Source organism: Pyxicephalus adspersus, chromosome 3 (assembly GCF_032062135.1).
Source record: "Pyxicephalus adspersus chromosome 3, UCB_Pads_2.0, whole genome shotgun sequence".
Lineage (NCBI taxonomy): Eukaryota > Metazoa > Chordata > Amphibia > Anura > Pyxicephalidae > Pyxicephalus > Pyxicephalus adspersus.
In genome coordinates, this window is record NC_092860.1 from 134,712,959 (window position 1) to 134,731,703 (window position 18,745).

Here is an 18,745-nt window from a genome sequence, read left to right on the forward strand (position 1 = left end):
AATACTACAATGAGAGGAGTTTCAGGGAAACTTGTACTAAGGGAAATACTCTATGAAGGCCTCTTATATCTGACCTATTTTCCTTTGTATGTTTTTCTTGTGGCCATCATGATGATCCAATTGGGTCACAGACCCAGAACAGTTATGCAAATCAGACATTTTCACTTTACTATCTGCATACTTGTTCCTGATCATTTTCTCAGAAAACCAGAAGCAGCCAGGTAGCTAGCAGTATCAGGGGGTTAGCAGTGACATATTCCTCGGAGGATATATTTCCTGCAAACAGATGTAAAAAAGAATAGGACGCCTTGTACATCAAGTTTAGTCTTCTATAGGCTCAAAAAATCTTTTGAATGAAATTGCTGTTTATGCTGCTATTTACTTCTAAATAAAACAAGCCCATCTTCAGCCTTAAATCACATGGAATGAACAAATGGAAATTGCCCCACCTTCATATCTCTGGCTAGCCCCAGCAGTAAGTGCAGGCTTTGCTACCCTTAGGAATATTCCCTTAAAAGACCATGTTGCCAAGATAAATAAAGGAACCCTTTCAAAATGTACAGTGTCCTAAATCTTTGTACCTGCCGGTGGAAAATTTATTTTCTCTTTTAAATAAATAAATATATAAAATAAAACAAACTTACCTGCCTTACCCTTAGGAAACTTTGTTTACCTGCCTGTTCACAATTTTTAGGTACAACCACCTCCCCTTGCTCTGTCTTGGGTGCGAACATCTTTCACCTGGTCTTCTTTTGGGTTCAGGGTCTTCTCCGTCTTGAATGGCCAGGCACAAGGTGTGTGTGTTTTATTGAAGCAGGTTCATCACTTGTCCCTTCTGCAGTAAAGAACCTACCTGCTTGCAATTTCTTATTTGTAAAGAAAAAGTTCCACTTTAGGCCCATTTTTTTTTTTTTTTTTTACGTTCCCTTGACAGCCAATTGTTCCATAGGAAATTTTAAAAGCAAAGGCCCTGTCTAAGAACTGATATCACAAGATTTCTGTAGTCACATTTGTGGGGCAGAAAACTCTCCTCTGTCTTTAACTTACCTGGGGTTAGCTTTAAGGCTCGGGTGACTGAGCTCAGAAATTGAACTTTTAAAAAAATGGCCAGTTGCTTTGCTTAAATCTGTATTTACTATATGCACAATACATACATTCTTTAGTCCTTGCAACATCAATTTCTGTGCCTGACTCCTATAGAAAAATATAAAAAGAAACAATTGGAGAATTTACATTTACCAAACATTCACTGCAAGTGTATCTTCCTTTTGGATGTGTTAATTACAGTGACTGATTCACCTACCTTGAATGTTTGGTAAATGTCACATTCACTTCTTTATAGTTATCCAAAAAGCATACTACTAGAGTGATTTTAAAATGAATTTCTTACAATAACAATTACTGTGAATGAAAGATAAGAAATCAGTAAAACTTGTGTGCAAATCACTCCACTGATCCTAACCACTTGCATCATATCCACCTAAAAATCGGCTTGGTATTGTAAATTCCATTGGTTTGTGTCTAAATGTCAGCATATGTTTAAAAAAAAAAAGGAAAAAAAATGCTACATAATCTTTAGCTGTTTTTACTAAATGTACTTCTGTTTTCGGTTTAGCTACAAATGTTGTTTCTGGCCTTGTCCTTCATATTCAGGTCTTTTTGTAACAAATGGAGAAGCCTAATTGTACCCCAGGGAATGGTTAATCTACAGTGGACATATGGTGGACAAAAGTTGAGTCTAGTAAATGAAATAAAATTATAAACAGAAAATGTGTGAACGTCTGGAGCGTCTAAAGGCGATGGGAGATATCGAGCTGAGTACATTTTACCTCTCTTGTGGCTCAATTGACAATCCGGTTTTTATTGGCCACGTCCGTGTCTTAACACGTTAGGGATTTAAGTTCAACGCACATTTAATTAAAGTGATCAGTATCTGTTTCCTGTTTGTTCTTCATACGGCAGTCATAATGATCGGCATCCGTTTAGAAACGCAGGCTGAAATTTTTGGCTCTCCCCAGCGTGACATCAGAGTTTGATGGCTAATCCTTGAGAGGCTGGCAATCTTTTACATTTAAGAGTATGAAACATTCTGTTTATAGCAGCGAATAAAAAATTAACTATGGGTAACTTTCCGGCTTCCTGGATATAGCCATTACATGTGGTTGCACTACTCCAGCAAAAGGTTAAGTATTAATGGAAAATGTTCACTCGGAGAAACATGTTACTTGTAAGTTTTCTTTTGATTTTTTTTTAACCTTTTTTTTTACAGTCACATTCAATGTCTTCATTCATTTAGCCATCCATAAAGCAAATATTGTTGCACATGCAGCGGATAATACGTCTTTTTAGGGCTACTTGTGTGGCATGTCACAGATCATTAACTGCGAGTAACCACCTGACTTGAGGGAAGTCTGGACACATCATTACAATGAAATAGGCTTTTATTTGCCTATCACTGCAACACATTGATTAGTGAGAATGGATACAGGGAATTCCAAACAATTTGTATCATGTCACAAAGCACCTGATGAGAGCAGAGGTTACAAAGTGTGAACTAGAATAGATGGGGTTTTTTTTTTTTTAAACTGAGTAAATATTTGTCTGTTATGTATGGGATTGTTTGTAATCAAAGAGGAATGAGGAATAGACTTAACATTATATTTCTGACCTGGTAAAAAAAAAATATTCTCCCAGCCGCTCTCTCTGCTCTTTCGATGACCTACTACAGTCTTCCTCACTCATAACCACATTACACGCACAGCTAAAGACTTTTCTAGAGCTTCCCCAATTCTCTGGAACGGTCTTCCCCGTCCTGTTCAGCTTGCACCTACTTTCTGCTTATTTAAAAGAGCACTGAAAACCCATTTTTTCAAACTTGCCAACCCATCTTCTTCTGTCTTTTGAAACCGTCACTATTTCCCACCACTACAAATCTCCCCTCTTATTGTTTGTTGATTCTCCCACCTATGAAATTGTAAGCTCTTCGGCGCAGGACCCCCCCCCGTGTCTTTGTCTGTATTCGTTTGCCATTTGCAACCCCTATTTAATGTACAGCGCTGCGTAATATGTTGGGGTTTTATAAATCCTGTTTATTAATACTAATATTATTATTTTTATTATTAATAATTTACTTGCAACGTTATTTTGAGCATATAGGTTTTAAACAATGTTAAATGTTTTAAGTGTCATACATGTATTAAAATGTACCTGGATATATTGGTATTTATTTTTGTAAATTAATATAGGGGTATAGGATGGGGATCACACAGACTAGCAAATATTAATATAACTTACAGCAAAAAGTATATCAAATATATATGTGCTTACGTTACCTTGTATGCAGAGTAATTTAGCTGATATATCTGATAGAAATTCCACATTTGGCAAATTTTATTTATTATAATTTGTTACATTATTATCTTTAAATATTTACTAGTGCCTTGTTCTTTTAATTACTTTTTGTTACTACAGTATATTAACTTCATCTGAGATTTCACTTAAGCCTTTTATCAATTTTCACTTGGGGATTTATTGGGAAGTAGTCAGGGATCCCTTTCCTGCAGGCTTATTCCTAGATCAATAAGAACAATAAGAGAGGTTATCCTAACAGGGAGGTACTATAAATTGTCAGCACTTCAATAGATGAGAATTATGTATAAATGAAGAATTAGAAGGGGACACTATTTTATGGAGACACTATAATGGGAGCATGGGGGGTTATGAAAGTTGCATAATAAAGGTGATAGAATGGGAGACAAACAGGAAACTATTACTATAGCAATACTTTTTTTTATCCACCTAAATCCCCCTACATGATAAACTTACCAATTACTTTAACTTTTTCACTTTGTTTTACCATTATATTTTTTAAAAAAAAATACTTTTATTTCAAAATTGCATATTGTCACTGTATATTGTACCAGCAACACAATCTGAGTGTGGTAACAAAAAAGATAAATACCAAATACAGCAACAGCTCCTTTTATTTTAAAACTATAATGGGTTGAAATTTTTACAAATATCATCCAGTAAACACATTTATTAGGTTATTTATGTAATAGTGTATGGACTTTTAGATCTATCTATCTATCTATCTATCTATCTATCTATCTATCTATCTATCTATCTATCTATCTATCTATCTATCATCTATCTATCCTAATCTAATCTAATCTATCCCACAAAAAGGACTGAGGGAACTTGCTTTTTGGAATTTTAAATCCTTTTGGAGGAAGCTAGTAAACTTGCTGGTCATAACTAGCAATATCATTAATTGGAACTTAAACAGAAGTACTTGTTTTGGCCAAGCCTGTTAAAGTATGTGTACTTTTCAGTTTCCCCCTGCTGTTCCCTGTGTGTATAATACAGACTGCATTTTAGATGCTGTTGGTAACTCGCTGTCAATTTTTTTTTCCTTTAACAGTTCTTATTTACAATGTATAATATATCAGCACTTGAGAATTTAGGGGTGTGAAACCCATGTAATGCATAATTGCATGATGTTATGCAGTAAATCATGAAGTACATTAGAATCGGTACACAACATGTAAGAAAATATTTAATATTTGACAAAAGAAGGTGCAAAATCAGATGTACAAGTCAATTCTGGTTGCTTTAACTCTCTGCTAGTTTTATAACTTGCATGAGTCATTGCAGTGTTTCAAATTAAAAATTTTAAAAGTTAAATACACTTTTTTTGTTTTAAACTTTATTGTATCATTTTTTTTTTTTTACACGTATTCATATACATGTATTTTTTCCAGGCACCTCTCTCATTAAAAACTTAAATGTCCAATAGCGGATAAGGCACTTCTTGCTTGTTTACTTGTATATGTAATATTATTATAATCAAAGGGCCAACAAAAATATTTTCTAAAAGGAATCAACAGCTTTCAATGCTTACTTCGATAAACTGCTCAAATACAACATTTTATATTTACCTGGCTAAAATAAAGTCAAAAAATTGTTTTTCCAAAATATGTTGTTTCTTTTGTCCAAATGGTAATACAAAAACTACTGTACACTTAACTTTCATTCTTAGGCTGCGTACACACGTCAGATGATTCTCATCTGATAATCGCCTCAGGGCGGATGTTGGACTAGAATTTGGCGTGTGTACGGTGTTCGTTGTCTGTTGTTCATGGATCTGTCATGGCCATTGAATGATCGTAATGAAAGTGAAGGGGAGAGGGCACAAAAGGGTGCTGCTCCAGTGTTCTCCCCCTCCCCTCTCCATAGACTAGAACGGCACTGTATGTACAAAACTCATTCATGCATCGTTTTTTCACTCAGTCTTTTGTCGTTGGAAAGGTTCTAAGAAAAAGATCCCCTGCAACGACAATTATTGCACATGTGTATGCAGCCTTATTCTGTAGTTTAGTGCTTGGTTTTTAGAATCAAATCATTCTGAAAAAATAGGTATCCACATTCAAAGATACTAAAAGTTTACTCAGATACTAAAAGATACTAAAAATAGGAAATACTGGCATTTTCTTCCTACAGGTAGAAACCACTGTTAAAATTTTTACAGATTAATCTTAAAGGTCTTTTCTTTACAGAATTCATGTATAGTATTTAATAAATCTGCCATATTGGTGCTTTGCTATGGGCCAAGGGGTACTACAGGCAAAATGAAGATGCCATATAGTATGGTTAGATCACCAATTGTCTCATAGCATTCCATTAAAACACAAGCTTTAAGGCTTGTGACTTAACATCATCCCGCATGTTTTTTAATATGTGATTAAATGTAAAACTACATAATATTATATTACCTTGTTGTGCAATTTGTAAACGTAAAGGTAAGCATTCACATAATTCATTCTTTTTTTTGTCCTATTTCTTGTGTTTTCATGAAATTGTTTTCAATTGTAGCCCAGGAGAGCAAAATTAGCCTGTTTAAAATGATTTTGTTTCATGCAATATTGTTTTTGGAAAGCAAAATTAAATGAGATCATGTAATCATAACTATTCCCCAATTGCTCCCTTTTTCTAGAACAAGTTATTTCCCTGTAATTGATGCATGCAATTAAAGTATTTAAGGAAAAGGAGTTACTGTAAAGAGTTTGTTTAAACAAGAGGGCATCAGATTTTAACAGCTGAAAAAAATTATTTAAATCATTTACAATTTGAAGGTAAAACTGTAAAGCTATTAATGCCATTTTCTTCTTTTTTGCTAGCTAAAGTTGTCATGTTTTTTGGCAATGTAGACATTGGCATTATTGCTGTTGGCTTAGGCTGAGGCTTGATGGTGACATGATAGTGTCACTTATTATAAAGTGGACTTTGTACCACAAACCAAGATCTGATAATTTACAGAGGCTTCCTCCCAAAATTGACCTTAGACAGTATTAAAGACATGACTATGGTAGGGACATTAGATTGCGAGCCCCTGCATTAGATTGTGAGCGCTGCATAATATGTTGACGCTATATAAATACTGTGTAATAATATTAATAATAATAATAATAATAATATTAATAATTGCTATTTTATCCCCCCCACTCCTCTGAATCTTGCTGGGAGAATGGTGTTTACTTTGTGCTGAGTAATATGTTGCCACTAATAATATTAAATATTAAATAAATAATACAAATACAAGATATGATTAAAAAAATTGGATATCTTTATAAATGTATAATTGATTCATTTTTTCCCCCAAAAATAGATAATAAATGTCAGTATTTGGCATTATTAAAGCCCATCCTATGCATTCTTCCAGTTATTTATTTTTTTGTTAGTCAGAAAATGTTCTGTATAACATCAGTTGCTAACTTGTAAAGGCTCCGAGGTCTTCTGGTTAGTAGTAACTTGCCAAAAGTAGGGAAAAAAATGGGATGTAGGGTCATTGCTCCACCCCTTGCTCATTGTCTAGACAATGAAATTTTATTCCACACTGGACACTTTAATAAACTGTTCTAATAATTTATTGTGTCTGAGGATATGGGATTTAAACCTTTCATAGAGGTATAAGGGGAGCTTAATTTGACAAAAAGGCATATTCTGAATCTTCAGTGTCAATTTAAACCTTATTTTACTTGCTTTAAATTTGTACTTGAACTTTTCATGCAAAACTATATTTTTCTAATTTTTAAAGTCAGAAAAAAAAATGTTACTGTGTACTGTCTGTCTTTTTGTTGAATAACCTTTAACAATCCTCATAGACATTAGTTTTCTATGCCCAAATAGTGAGGAATTAAAAATTATTGTAAAGATCAATTATTTTTAAACGGTGTGTTTCCAACTTTCTGGAGTCAACAGAATGAACCAATTGTAAGGTAAGTAAATCAACCCCTTGTCTCAGTAATTGTTAGATTTTCTACTATTGGTTATGTAATTGCTATATGAAAATATAGAAATAAGCCCAGCACTGCAGTTTGTAACACTTCTGCATGTTTAGCCTATTTTTAGAAATGTAAGATTTCATATTTTATTATTTTTATTATTAATAAAACACTTTAGTTAGCGCCAACATATTACGCAGCACTGTACATTAAATAGGGATTTGATTTTTTCCCCTTTTTTATGAATTTCACATTTCAGTATTTTCACTGAATTATATTTTAATTTTGTTTTTCCTTTTTTATTTTTTAACTGAATTTGAATTGCAAAACTCTGCCACACACACACACATAGCAGTCACAGGACATCCCGAGGCAAGCAAAATAAGATAGCATAAAAATGACATTGACAAAATCTGTACATAACCTGAGAATTTAAAGGTTGAGTACATATAACATTACGTATATTTTATGCCAAGAATAATTTGATCTGCTCCTTTTAATACCATAACTGTGTTTTGCTTAAGTGATTGCTTTATAAGTGGAGAGTAACAGTCTGGTCCCAGCTGGCAGTATATGAAAATACTTGGGCAAATATTGGAACCCTTATCAGAATGACTAATCTAAAATCACACAAAGAATAATACCAACGTTTTGCCAGCTCTTCATGAATGGCCTTTAGTTTTTTGTTTTTTTTTTTAATGCTGGACAAGAAACACATTTATGAGAAATGGTGTGTTGAGGAACTTTGATACTTGCTTGGTGTTTTCTGAGAGTGATACTTAACAAAGTCTTAACAAAGTACACATCGACTTGAAAACATTATAAATGGTTAGCTGCTAGGAGCCAAGTCGATTTTTATATTATTTGGATTAGTTAACTAAGTATGTCCTAATGGGTTTTAAATCAAATATTAAATGAATGTAGATCACAAAGTCACATGGATGCATATTTATTTCAAATTCTTTTTTTTTCAGAGAAATATTATATGCTACACAAGCAATATAAATAAATGTTTGGTGTCAGATATGCTAAGGATCATATTTGTCTTAAAAACTCATATGAAGCAATCCAGAAAACCCTGCCTATTGGGTTAACAAGCCCATTCTTATGGCATTTATTAAAGCAGGCCTCCATGTGGGTATAAAAGACACATTATCGCTGCTTTGTGTTCATTATTTTTTTTTTTTTGGTCAACTTATATTTTTATTAAATAGACCTTTTTTTAATGGCATTTAAATAATTAAAACACAACTTGAAATTCCCATAGGTGAACACATTTACCCTTCACCTACAGTGTCTGGATCCAGAAATGTATTGTGTGTAACTGTCCTGACCCCATATACACAAACCCAAAGAAAACTGACCTCTCTTTTTATGGGCCTGATTTATTAAAGCTCTCCAAGGCTGGAGAAGATACACTTTCATCAGTGAAGCTGAGTAACCCAGATTTGCATGTTGAACTTGCAAGGTGGTGACTCTTTCAGTATACCTGCTTGTATTCCTGTCCAGGTCTGAGGTAGTGTACATCAGGGAGAGATATATTAATGGTAAACAGCTTCTGCTGCACTTTTTCTATTTGTTTTAAATAATGTTGTAAAACAGATTGTATGCACATAACAGAAAAATATAAAACATCATTCACATTTAAAAGCTAATTAAAAAAAAAAACGGGGTTGGCACTAAACCAACATTATTTACCTTGATTTTCCAAAATCATAGTTCTAAAGACAAAAAATAAATAAATGAATAAATAAAATGAATAAAAAAGTGTACAATTTTTTCAATCAATTTGAAAAACCTTTAACTTTGATTTCTGTATAATTAATATGTCATTATAAATATGTACAGCTCTGCGTGTACTAAACATGAGTGGAAATGTGTAACAGTATACTGCACGCTATACTTAAGATCTAAAATATACATCACTATTTATAACAACATTGTCGGGTTTAAAGAACTCAAGTTTATGTGTCCACAAATATTCAAGCATGCAGACCTACAGCAACAGGTTTGGATTTTATGTATAACAGTTTATGATGGAAGCTGTTGTGGTTTAGGCATGTTATTTTCATGCTGATTTGGTAGACTTGTGTTGCAATTTATATTACTAAAATATATTTTTTTATTGTTTATTGGATCAACATTAGGTGTGTTTAAACTTTAAACATAAATTTGTGGCAAATGATCCAAATCCTGTGGCATAATGTGGAATTTAGAGCAGATTTTCAGTGTGCGTGGACTTTTTTTTTTTTTTTTTTTTTTTACAACCAATACACCATGGGCTATACAGATGGAGTATTATACAGCTTAAATCAGAACTTACATTAAAAAACAATTACTTACCCTCACTTGGGAAAAGCCATTGATCCATGGACAAAGTGCGCAGCAAGTCCCATGCTGTTTTGGATTCTCACTTCTTTTCACCACTTACTGTTCTGTCCAACAACACCATCTAATTTCTTCTGCATTCTACCTGAGGACTTTGCAGGGGTAAGATTGGGTGATGTGTCTTCCTCTAAATGTACAAAATGTGTGAGATCAAGCACTCTTTTACTTTGGAGGAAAGTACACAGGACACAGGCATGCACAGAAGGAGCTGTGAAGCAAATATCTCGGGAGGCTTTGGTTTCTCGTTCAGTTTTTACCACTGCAACGGTAAAGATTGAGGGGGATGGGAAAATATGGAAAAAGGATGGCCACATTTTTACATATTGGTAAAATTGTGCCTGCTTTAAGTCTTATATATACAGATGTAATGTCTTCGGTCTCATCTCCAATGCATCTTTTTAAAGAACAACACAACAATAGTGCACTTTTCCTTTGCTCTCTTGGAAGCCCTTCCCACCATCAACCACCACTACATGCTTAAATAGTTAAAGAATGACCTCCTAATTATTTTTTGGTTAAAGGATGGAAGTTGCAAGCAAATATTATAATCTGGCAACTGGCTGTGACTAATTTTATAACCATGACGGTAAGGTGATTCTGCATGTAAGTATAGTAAAAAATAAGGCCATGTGAATTAAAGTTCTTAAATCTTAGTATATTCAATCTTATAAAAAGCATCTTGTCATCAACATGCAAGGTCTACTTATTGTTTAGACTCCTACCTACTAAATAAAAATGCTTTCTTGAATGCACACAAAACCCTCACCTTATGTTTTTGCATGTCTTGTACTTTGATTGTGGCCTGCAGAGCCTAGGCAAAGGTAACATCATGGAGCTTTTGGAATGTTTCTTGAACTTACAACAAAACCTTTGTTGGGCTTACAACAAAACCTATAATTTGGACCAACATAAGAAATTAAACTTATTCTTTTTAATCTTCCAGTACATTACAAGCAAACAATGCAAAACCAACGCACTTGCAGGAATCCATTCTAGTTACTTCACTTAGCACAGTGAAATATTGTGGTCCCAGACAACACTTGGAATTGTGGTCCCAGACAACACATTGGAATATTTCAAAAATCCCAAAGCCCAAAGAGAATTCCCTACCGTAACAATAAAAAAAAATACAATACACAGATCAGCCAATACATTAAAACAACTGACAGGGCAGGTGGGGGGGGGGGGGATATATTGGGCAGTAAATAAACAGTGTTTATCAGTGAGGTGTTTGAAACAGGAAAAACTTTTTAATGCACACAGTGAATACTGTGTGGGACTACATAGACCCAGACAAGGTAAAGGGCTGACCTCCTAATTACTTCCAAGAGCAGCTGCAATGGGCATCAGAACTGGACCATGAATCAGATGTAGGTGGCCTGATCTGACAATTAATGTGTTTTTTTTTTTAGATGGCCATATCTATGTACATAGATGGCCATCTATATGTGCCTGAGGAAGAGAGGGCAGCAGGATGCGCTATGGAAAGAAGGGGAGCCGGTGATGTGACTTTTGCCAGAAATCTTAGCACACCTCTAGGTTTCTTGTTTCTTGAGTTCATGCCTTGAGTGGTTCAAGCTATTTGATGACATATGGGTGATCTACATAATACTATGCAGACAGTTTTTAAGTGTTGGCATATCAGTGTATTTCAGAAGTGTGCTGGACCTGAAGGTTGACCGGCCAGTATTTTTCAGAATTTACCAAAACCTTCTCTCTGCTCAATCCATAATTTTGTTTAAGCCTGGTGGGAAGAATTTGTAGGCAGGTGGAAGCCCCTGTATTGTGACCAAACTCTTCAGTTACCACCCAAGAACTGCTGGGTGGTTATTGAAAAGTGCCGGGTAGTGCGCCCGGCTAAAAGGGGCTGGAGAGAACACTGCCTTCTTCTGGTGGAACCGACTAGGACACCTAGAGCATTAGTAACAATTTGCTTCAGAATAGCTGCTTTATCTTGGGTCACATAAATGAAGGTAGTGTGTTTTATTGAATTATTTTGTTTGTAGTTTATTTTGCAGTTTTCTTATGCCATTATGTGAGGAATATAATATCAACCTGATAACAAAACTTCACAACTTGATAACAAAACTTGACCTCTAAACTTCATGTTGTAGAGCAGACTAGATAGATGAATTAAAAAAAAAAATCAGGTTTATTGGTATGTGTTTGTTGTAAGATAATTTATACACTATGAAGTATCTCCCCAGTATTAACATTATGATATTATCTACAGCGTTGGCTCTATGTCAGAATTTGGGTGCATTCATCTGTAGAACTGGCCATGTTGGGTTGTAACTTATTTGTTAACTATGTAATCGCAATGAGGCGTCAGATTTGAGCGTACATGGCAGCTCAAATCTAAACACACGCTCATGATCAAATTAATGCATTTCATCTGTCTACAGCTAATAACAATCTGTCATGCTATCTATCTGAGCAGGGGCATAAACAGTTTATTTTGTGTTTGGAATAACTTCCTGGAGGTAGTTAATGTGACACGCAGTTTGTCGAAAATGAGTAAAACCAGATCAACGCTCAAGATGTTTTCCTGATAACTAAAAAAAAATTTGTCGGCAATCTGTGCTAAATGACCAATCTCAGATTATTTCCAGCTTGTCCTAGAATAAAATGGTTATTTAAAGTATAGCTTCAACTTTCTAGAACTAACATAAGTGATGTAATCAGGAGGGGCAACAGTTACATTTTTTATGCCTATATATATTGTATATATGTACATATACATATATATTTTGCTTGTGGTTGCTCCAGCTCAAGCATCAGTTTTATCATTTGCTGTAGGTAAAACCTGGTAGTAATTAAGAAAAAATGACAATGTTTAAATTTTTGTATATTCTAAGCAACTAAATGACAATGTGGTTTTCTAGTTTTATTTTTTTACCGCTATTTATTTATACTTGAATATAAACCAATTTAAATATACACCAAGGTACCTACTTTTACCTGAAAAAAGACAAAATATTTTGGCTTGAGTATAAACCTAGGACACAAAATGTGGCTTTAACTGTTAACATTTAAAACTGTTCTCAGTAGAAATGCAGTTCAAGAACATGCCACCAAGAGTCACTTGAATATAAACCAATAATATTCTTTCTAATGGTATTTTGAGGACAAAAAAAAATCTTGTTTTATACTTGCCTTTATATGATAGCATGAATATCAATGAGTGTTCAAGCCAAAATTTTTTTTTTTACTTTGGGATAGAGTAAGGAAAATGTAATATACCTGTGTCCCCATAGAGTGATTTGCTTACTTACTTTTTGGTACTGTGATCCAATTTGACAGGAGACTGTAGGCAGAAATAAAGACATGGGGCCTGATTTATGAAAGCTCTCCAAGGCTGGATAAGATAAACTTTGATCAGTGAAGCAGGGTGATCCAGCAAACCTGGAATGGATCTGGTCCAGGATTGAAAACATTTGCTAATAAATAGCAAATAACTTTTAGGAAATGCATTCCAGGTTTGTTGGATCCAGCTTCACCGATGAAAGTGTATCCTCTCCAGCCTTTGAAAGCTTTAATAAATTAGGCCCATTTGTAATCCATCCTCTTTCTGCTTAAAACTTCCCATCCTTGCATATGCAAGGCCCAATTCATACAGTGCTTCACAATAAATATGCTTCATTGGTTTTCTTTTCTATGGGAAGATTATGAATCTTGTCTGACAAAAGTATTCCGAGCTGTGAGCCATGTAGGAATACTTTAAACACATTGATATACAGATAACAACTTAAAGAAACAATCACAAATCTTAATATTAAATATATTCATTAAAACATAAAACAAGCAATTTCTAATCCCCAATACAGTCAGGTAAATGTTACAATACCTAAGAATGTTTTTCTACCGTAAATACACTATATTTTCCCAAATAGGCAAAGTCATTACTAACCCTCTCCTGACCCTCCTATGAACCTACTATATAACTAACAATATGTTACTCTATACCTGCATTTCTCAACCGTTTTAACATGGTGGAACCATTCTAAGAACTTTCAGATCTTTAGGGAACCCCTACTATAATTACTATATACGCAGCTCACACTATATTAGAATGATGGTCAGTGGGAAGAATGTCTCCTACATGGCTGGCAATTGGGGAAGAATGTCACCCTTACAGATAGCCAAACCTGTAATCTAACTTCAAGTTTTTGCATTTATTATTTTATCACTGAAAAATAAAGGTTACAAAAACACTTGTGGGTTTAACCAACCATCTACTTATTAATTCATAATTCTTTGTATAATAGGGAGCATGGCGAGGAATGTGTCCTCTTTCCCAGGACGGATGGCTGCTTTCCTGTATTTGTAACTGTTGCACTGAAGCGGCAAACAGTGCTCCAACACTGTGCAATCACTGTAAGTCAGTCTGAATTACACAGTGAATTGCAAATGTGGCCACTGTAGCTTGAAGATAGTAGATTGCTCTTGTGAAACTGAACATAAGTTTATGGACATAACTGGACAAAAGACATAAAAGACTCTCATTGGAATGACTCTAAATATAAAGCAGGGAATTGGACTTTCCTTTAAACATTCCCTGGTGGAGAAACTTCCGGGTCCATATGTTTTAATGGCAGTAGATGACTCTCCATCAGGGAATGTTTGAAGGAATGTCAGGTTGCCTGATTTTTAAATAGAGCCCTATTGATTTTGTAGCCAACCACTTTTTTTGTAAAACCTTGATCAATGGTGTTTGAGTAAGACCAGCCGTGCTTGTTGTAAGAGAAATGCTAAGAAGATTTACAACTTTTCAGCTGAAAATATAAAACTTATACACTAAAAGTTTTTTTTAATGCAATTTTTAAAAAAAAAAATTCATTAATACAATTTTTCTTTAATCTAAATGTTCAGCTTTTGAAAGAATTCTCAGTGCTTCATTCAGCCACTTCTTGCTTACATGCCCTTACTCCAGTGTTGGCTGCACTTATTTGCTCCAGACTGGTAGCCTTATAGCGATAAACTTGGACTTTATTACAGTTAAGACAATGTTGTTGTCTTGTAGTCAACACAGTGACACTCATGACAAGGTGACAATTGGAAGACAGCTGTCATCCTTTAATAGAAAGTGTTGGAACAAGGAAGTTCATGTCAGGATTACCAGGTATTCTTTTATTTAAAACAACAGATTAATTAAAGGCAGTAATTTTATTTAAAACAACAGATTAATTAAAGACAGTAACATGTTAAAGCCCAATTAAAACCTCAAAAACACTGCTTACAGACCATTAATATTTTTAATGTTTAATGCGCAATGCAGAAAAAATGATGCTGGACTGCTGCAATGTGCGGCAGTCAGACTATAGTGTGTTGCTGACACCAGCAGCTTTTACAGTTCAAAACTCATATACATAGTAAACATAATTTAAGTGTTGCAGCCTGGCTGCATACCTAGTAAAAACCCTGAAGCTTCTTTGAGATTTTAGTAATTGGGTTTATCTGTACTTACCTACCAGCCTGGTTAATCGATACAGAACTTTGCTGAACAAAAAGATATAGTTTGAGCATGATAAGGTTTAATCCATTTCATCTACTCTTCCAAAAAATGCAAATGTAGCCAGGATTAATCCATCACATCTACTCTGTCTTCTCCTCCAGTAATTAAAAAAGAAATGATATAAAAAATATTCTTTTGGCCCACTAAAAAATCTTAATCCACAGGTATCCCTAATGATTAAGCCCCCATGAAAAATGCTAAACAAAGATCGCATTAAAGCAATTGCTATATCCTTGGTCCTTCCAACTCTGACCCCGGTGTATTTTTAGAAGAGAAAATATGTACATAATTTTAAGCACATGTAAATCAAATTAATAAATTATTAGTGCATTTTGCTTGTCATTTCTGTGTGGGCTAATCATGATAGGTCATTATTTAAGCATTATGTAATTTCACAACTTGTATGAACAGCTGCAAGTACTTTGTGGCGAGAGATTTGTTCCTACAAATCATAGTAGAACACACTCTATTCCATAGCAGTGTTTTTACAACATTATTTTATTGCAAGTATAAAATATATATAATTTTACTTTAGCATACACATAGGCTTTAAACACACACATGTGTTGAGCAACCAACCTATATAACTTACTCACATAACATCCACCTAGTTGTTTTAGTTAGCTTGCGCTTCAGCACAGTGGCGTCTTGGAGTTGTATTTGGTGTTTAATTTGAATTTTGTTCTCGAGTAATAGCACCATCATATAATGGCTTTGTGTTATAGATTAGTTACAAACATGTGCAAAAGGCAGCTGATCATAAATTACTAATTGGTTTATGTAAAGACTTTTTAATAAGAGTAATTTATAATTATACAGAGGTTTCAGGTGCCAGAATTTAAATTGAAGATGGTTCTGTGGGGAGCCTTTAAAGGTGAACACCGGGCATAATATAATTCTACCTGATTTGGATTAGACCATAGCTGTTACACCCAGAGCTGGGGCAGTGTTTAAAAGCCCATCCAGCACCCTATTCTGCTTCCCTGTTTCCACCTGGACACCATCTTTGGACCTTTTTTCTGGTTCCAAGGTGTGAACAATGTTTAAACCCCTGTGATGATCAACAACTCAATACTGACAGCAAAATAACTAAACAATGGTGAGCATCACGGGCTGCTAAAGGGCATCTGTGAATGCTAACATTTGCTCAACTAGTGTTGAATGAAGCAATGAAAAAAATTAAGTAAGCTTTTTAATGGTGTTTATTTTCTTTACCATTCTAAAGTCCGAGTAAATATAGCCTAAGGGTGACATGGCCATAATACCATATTATTGGAATAATTTTGCAGCTCCATCATTCACAGGGAGTTGGACCATACCAAGTGGATAGATGATGAGACAAGCTATCTCCTTCCTCAGTTATTTGCAGTGTCTTTACTGTGGATAAATAGTGATAGCTGTCCTTTAATTGTTAAAAAAAATATATTACCAATTTTAATTTTGGAAGTTCACCTTAATCATGTTATAAATCTCTGTCAGATTTTGCTGGCACATATTGTAAATAAAAGACCCTTTTGTGTACAGATGGACCCTAACCTGCTTCTTATTTAGAATAATTGCTTAAATAGTTCACAACAGTGTAATATTCATTATTATATTTGACAAATTGCATAGAAATAAAATAGAACTAAAATCTATTTTAACTGTTTTATTCACATAGTATTTTTTTTTGTTTTTCTTTTGCATTTGTAAATACTATATATTTTTTTTTTTTTCATGCAGTTAAAAAAAATAAAACAATAGTATTTCAGTGTCTAGTGTTGAAATATTTTTCTCCCCACTAAGATGTGTAATTAATCAAACAGTGGTACCATAATGAGCAGTGGCAGTATTGAGATAATTTGGATACATTTAGCTGCCAGTCATTCAAATGAACTTGAACTAAAAAAAATCTTGCTTACGTTTTGCTATGCAAAGGTTAAGGAGTTAAAATGAATTAAGTAAAGTTGGTGCAGTCGTAATTACACGTCAATCACAATAGCTCTGTAAATTGCTTGTGATTGCCGCATCAAAAGGCAAATGGTGCATTTAATTACGCAGCTACTTTCTAGGGGAATTGCTGAGGAGGAAAACATGCCTGTTTTAAAAATGTCTCCTTCGTTGTAATGTGCTTTGTATTTCATTTATTATTTAATTATTAAAAAATAATACCTAATTAATAAATACAGTTTTAAATTCTGTACAGTTTAAAAATATGTTTTTATATATTTGGTGGTCAAGGCTAAAAACCCTGTTATTTTTTATACATTTTTAAATCTTTTTTTAATCTTACCTGATTTTTATCCTTACCTGTTGTAAAATATTCTTTTGTTAAAAGTTCCAAGCTCTAAAGCTCAAGTTTAGAAGTGATTAGGTCAGAGCAGATACCAATAGGGATGGGGCATACCAAGATTTCAAATATGGTCAGTTTTGTGTAAAGGAAGGATTTGGTAATCCAGAGTGCTTTGGGGATCGTCTGTTATATATATATATATATATATATATATATATATATATATATATATATATATATATATATATATATAAATATATATAATTATACACATTTCAAATTAGCAAAGTTATACCCAACAGCACAGGAAATATAGTAAAAATCCTCTGTCTTGTTTCTATCTCCAAATATGAAAAATAAAGCTCAAATCACTATGTGGTATTATTTGAAGGCAATGATTTATTAGACATCAATATCCATTTTTTTGCTCAATCTATTCTGCAGTTGCTCTTAGAAAGAGCACCTCCTTGGCACTTTATGAACCTAAAGTCACCAGGTCCACTTGGCCAGCTCTCTGTCTGAAAACTTCCATGGCTCTCCCAGAACACAGGCTTCCCCCAACTTCTTAGCATACAAGCTTCTACCAGCCTCCTGGCACACATGCCTTTCTTTTTCAGCCATACCTGGTCTCAACCTTCAACTCTACCTCCCAATCTTAAATGCAGTTTTGGTTTATAATAACAATAAAGATCTGCAAATCTGCAGCACAACAGTTACTTTCAGCCTGACCTGGTTTCCTTAGTCTCTTCCCCAGGAAAGACTTGGAAAAAAGAGTAAAGTCTCTTTAGTTATTAAAAATTACCAACAAACTATTCCAGAAAAATTATGACCATAAACTGCTTAAGATCCTTTAAATCCTACACTCTTCACCCTTTAGGAAGTATACACAAAGCATTAGTGTATATAATAATGTATGTCTCTGTTAGGGAATCATTATTGTTAGGGAATACGTTCTAAAGAAGTGTGTGTGATACAAACTTACATAAATTAGACCTAAACACTGTTCATATATGTCACAAATGAATTTAGTTTGTTTTCAGTGTGAAAAAAGATGCACATAATGTAATAATTTACATCTGTCTGTTAGGAATGCCAGTAGTCCTAGGCCAAATGTAAGCATTTACCATTACACATGGTGATTTATTGCCCTTGCTTTATCTTATCCAATGTTGTTGCCTATTGCACCCTTACAGTGTACAGATAGTGTTTTATGTTTCTTATCCTTTTTGTCTGCCCTAGTCAGACTTTGATGATTGCATAAACACCAGCAGAGGTGAATATAACAGT

The 18,745-nt window shown here is 34.1% G+C and overlaps 1 protein-coding gene across 2 annotated transcripts in view; it reads left to right on the top strand.

Annotated features, from left to right (window-relative positions):
• RAB28 (RAB28, member RAS oncogene family) overlaps positions 1 to 18,745 on the top strand; it is a 65,565-nt gene that overhangs the window by 32,411 nt on the left and 14,409 nt on the right. The window lies entirely within an intron of this gene.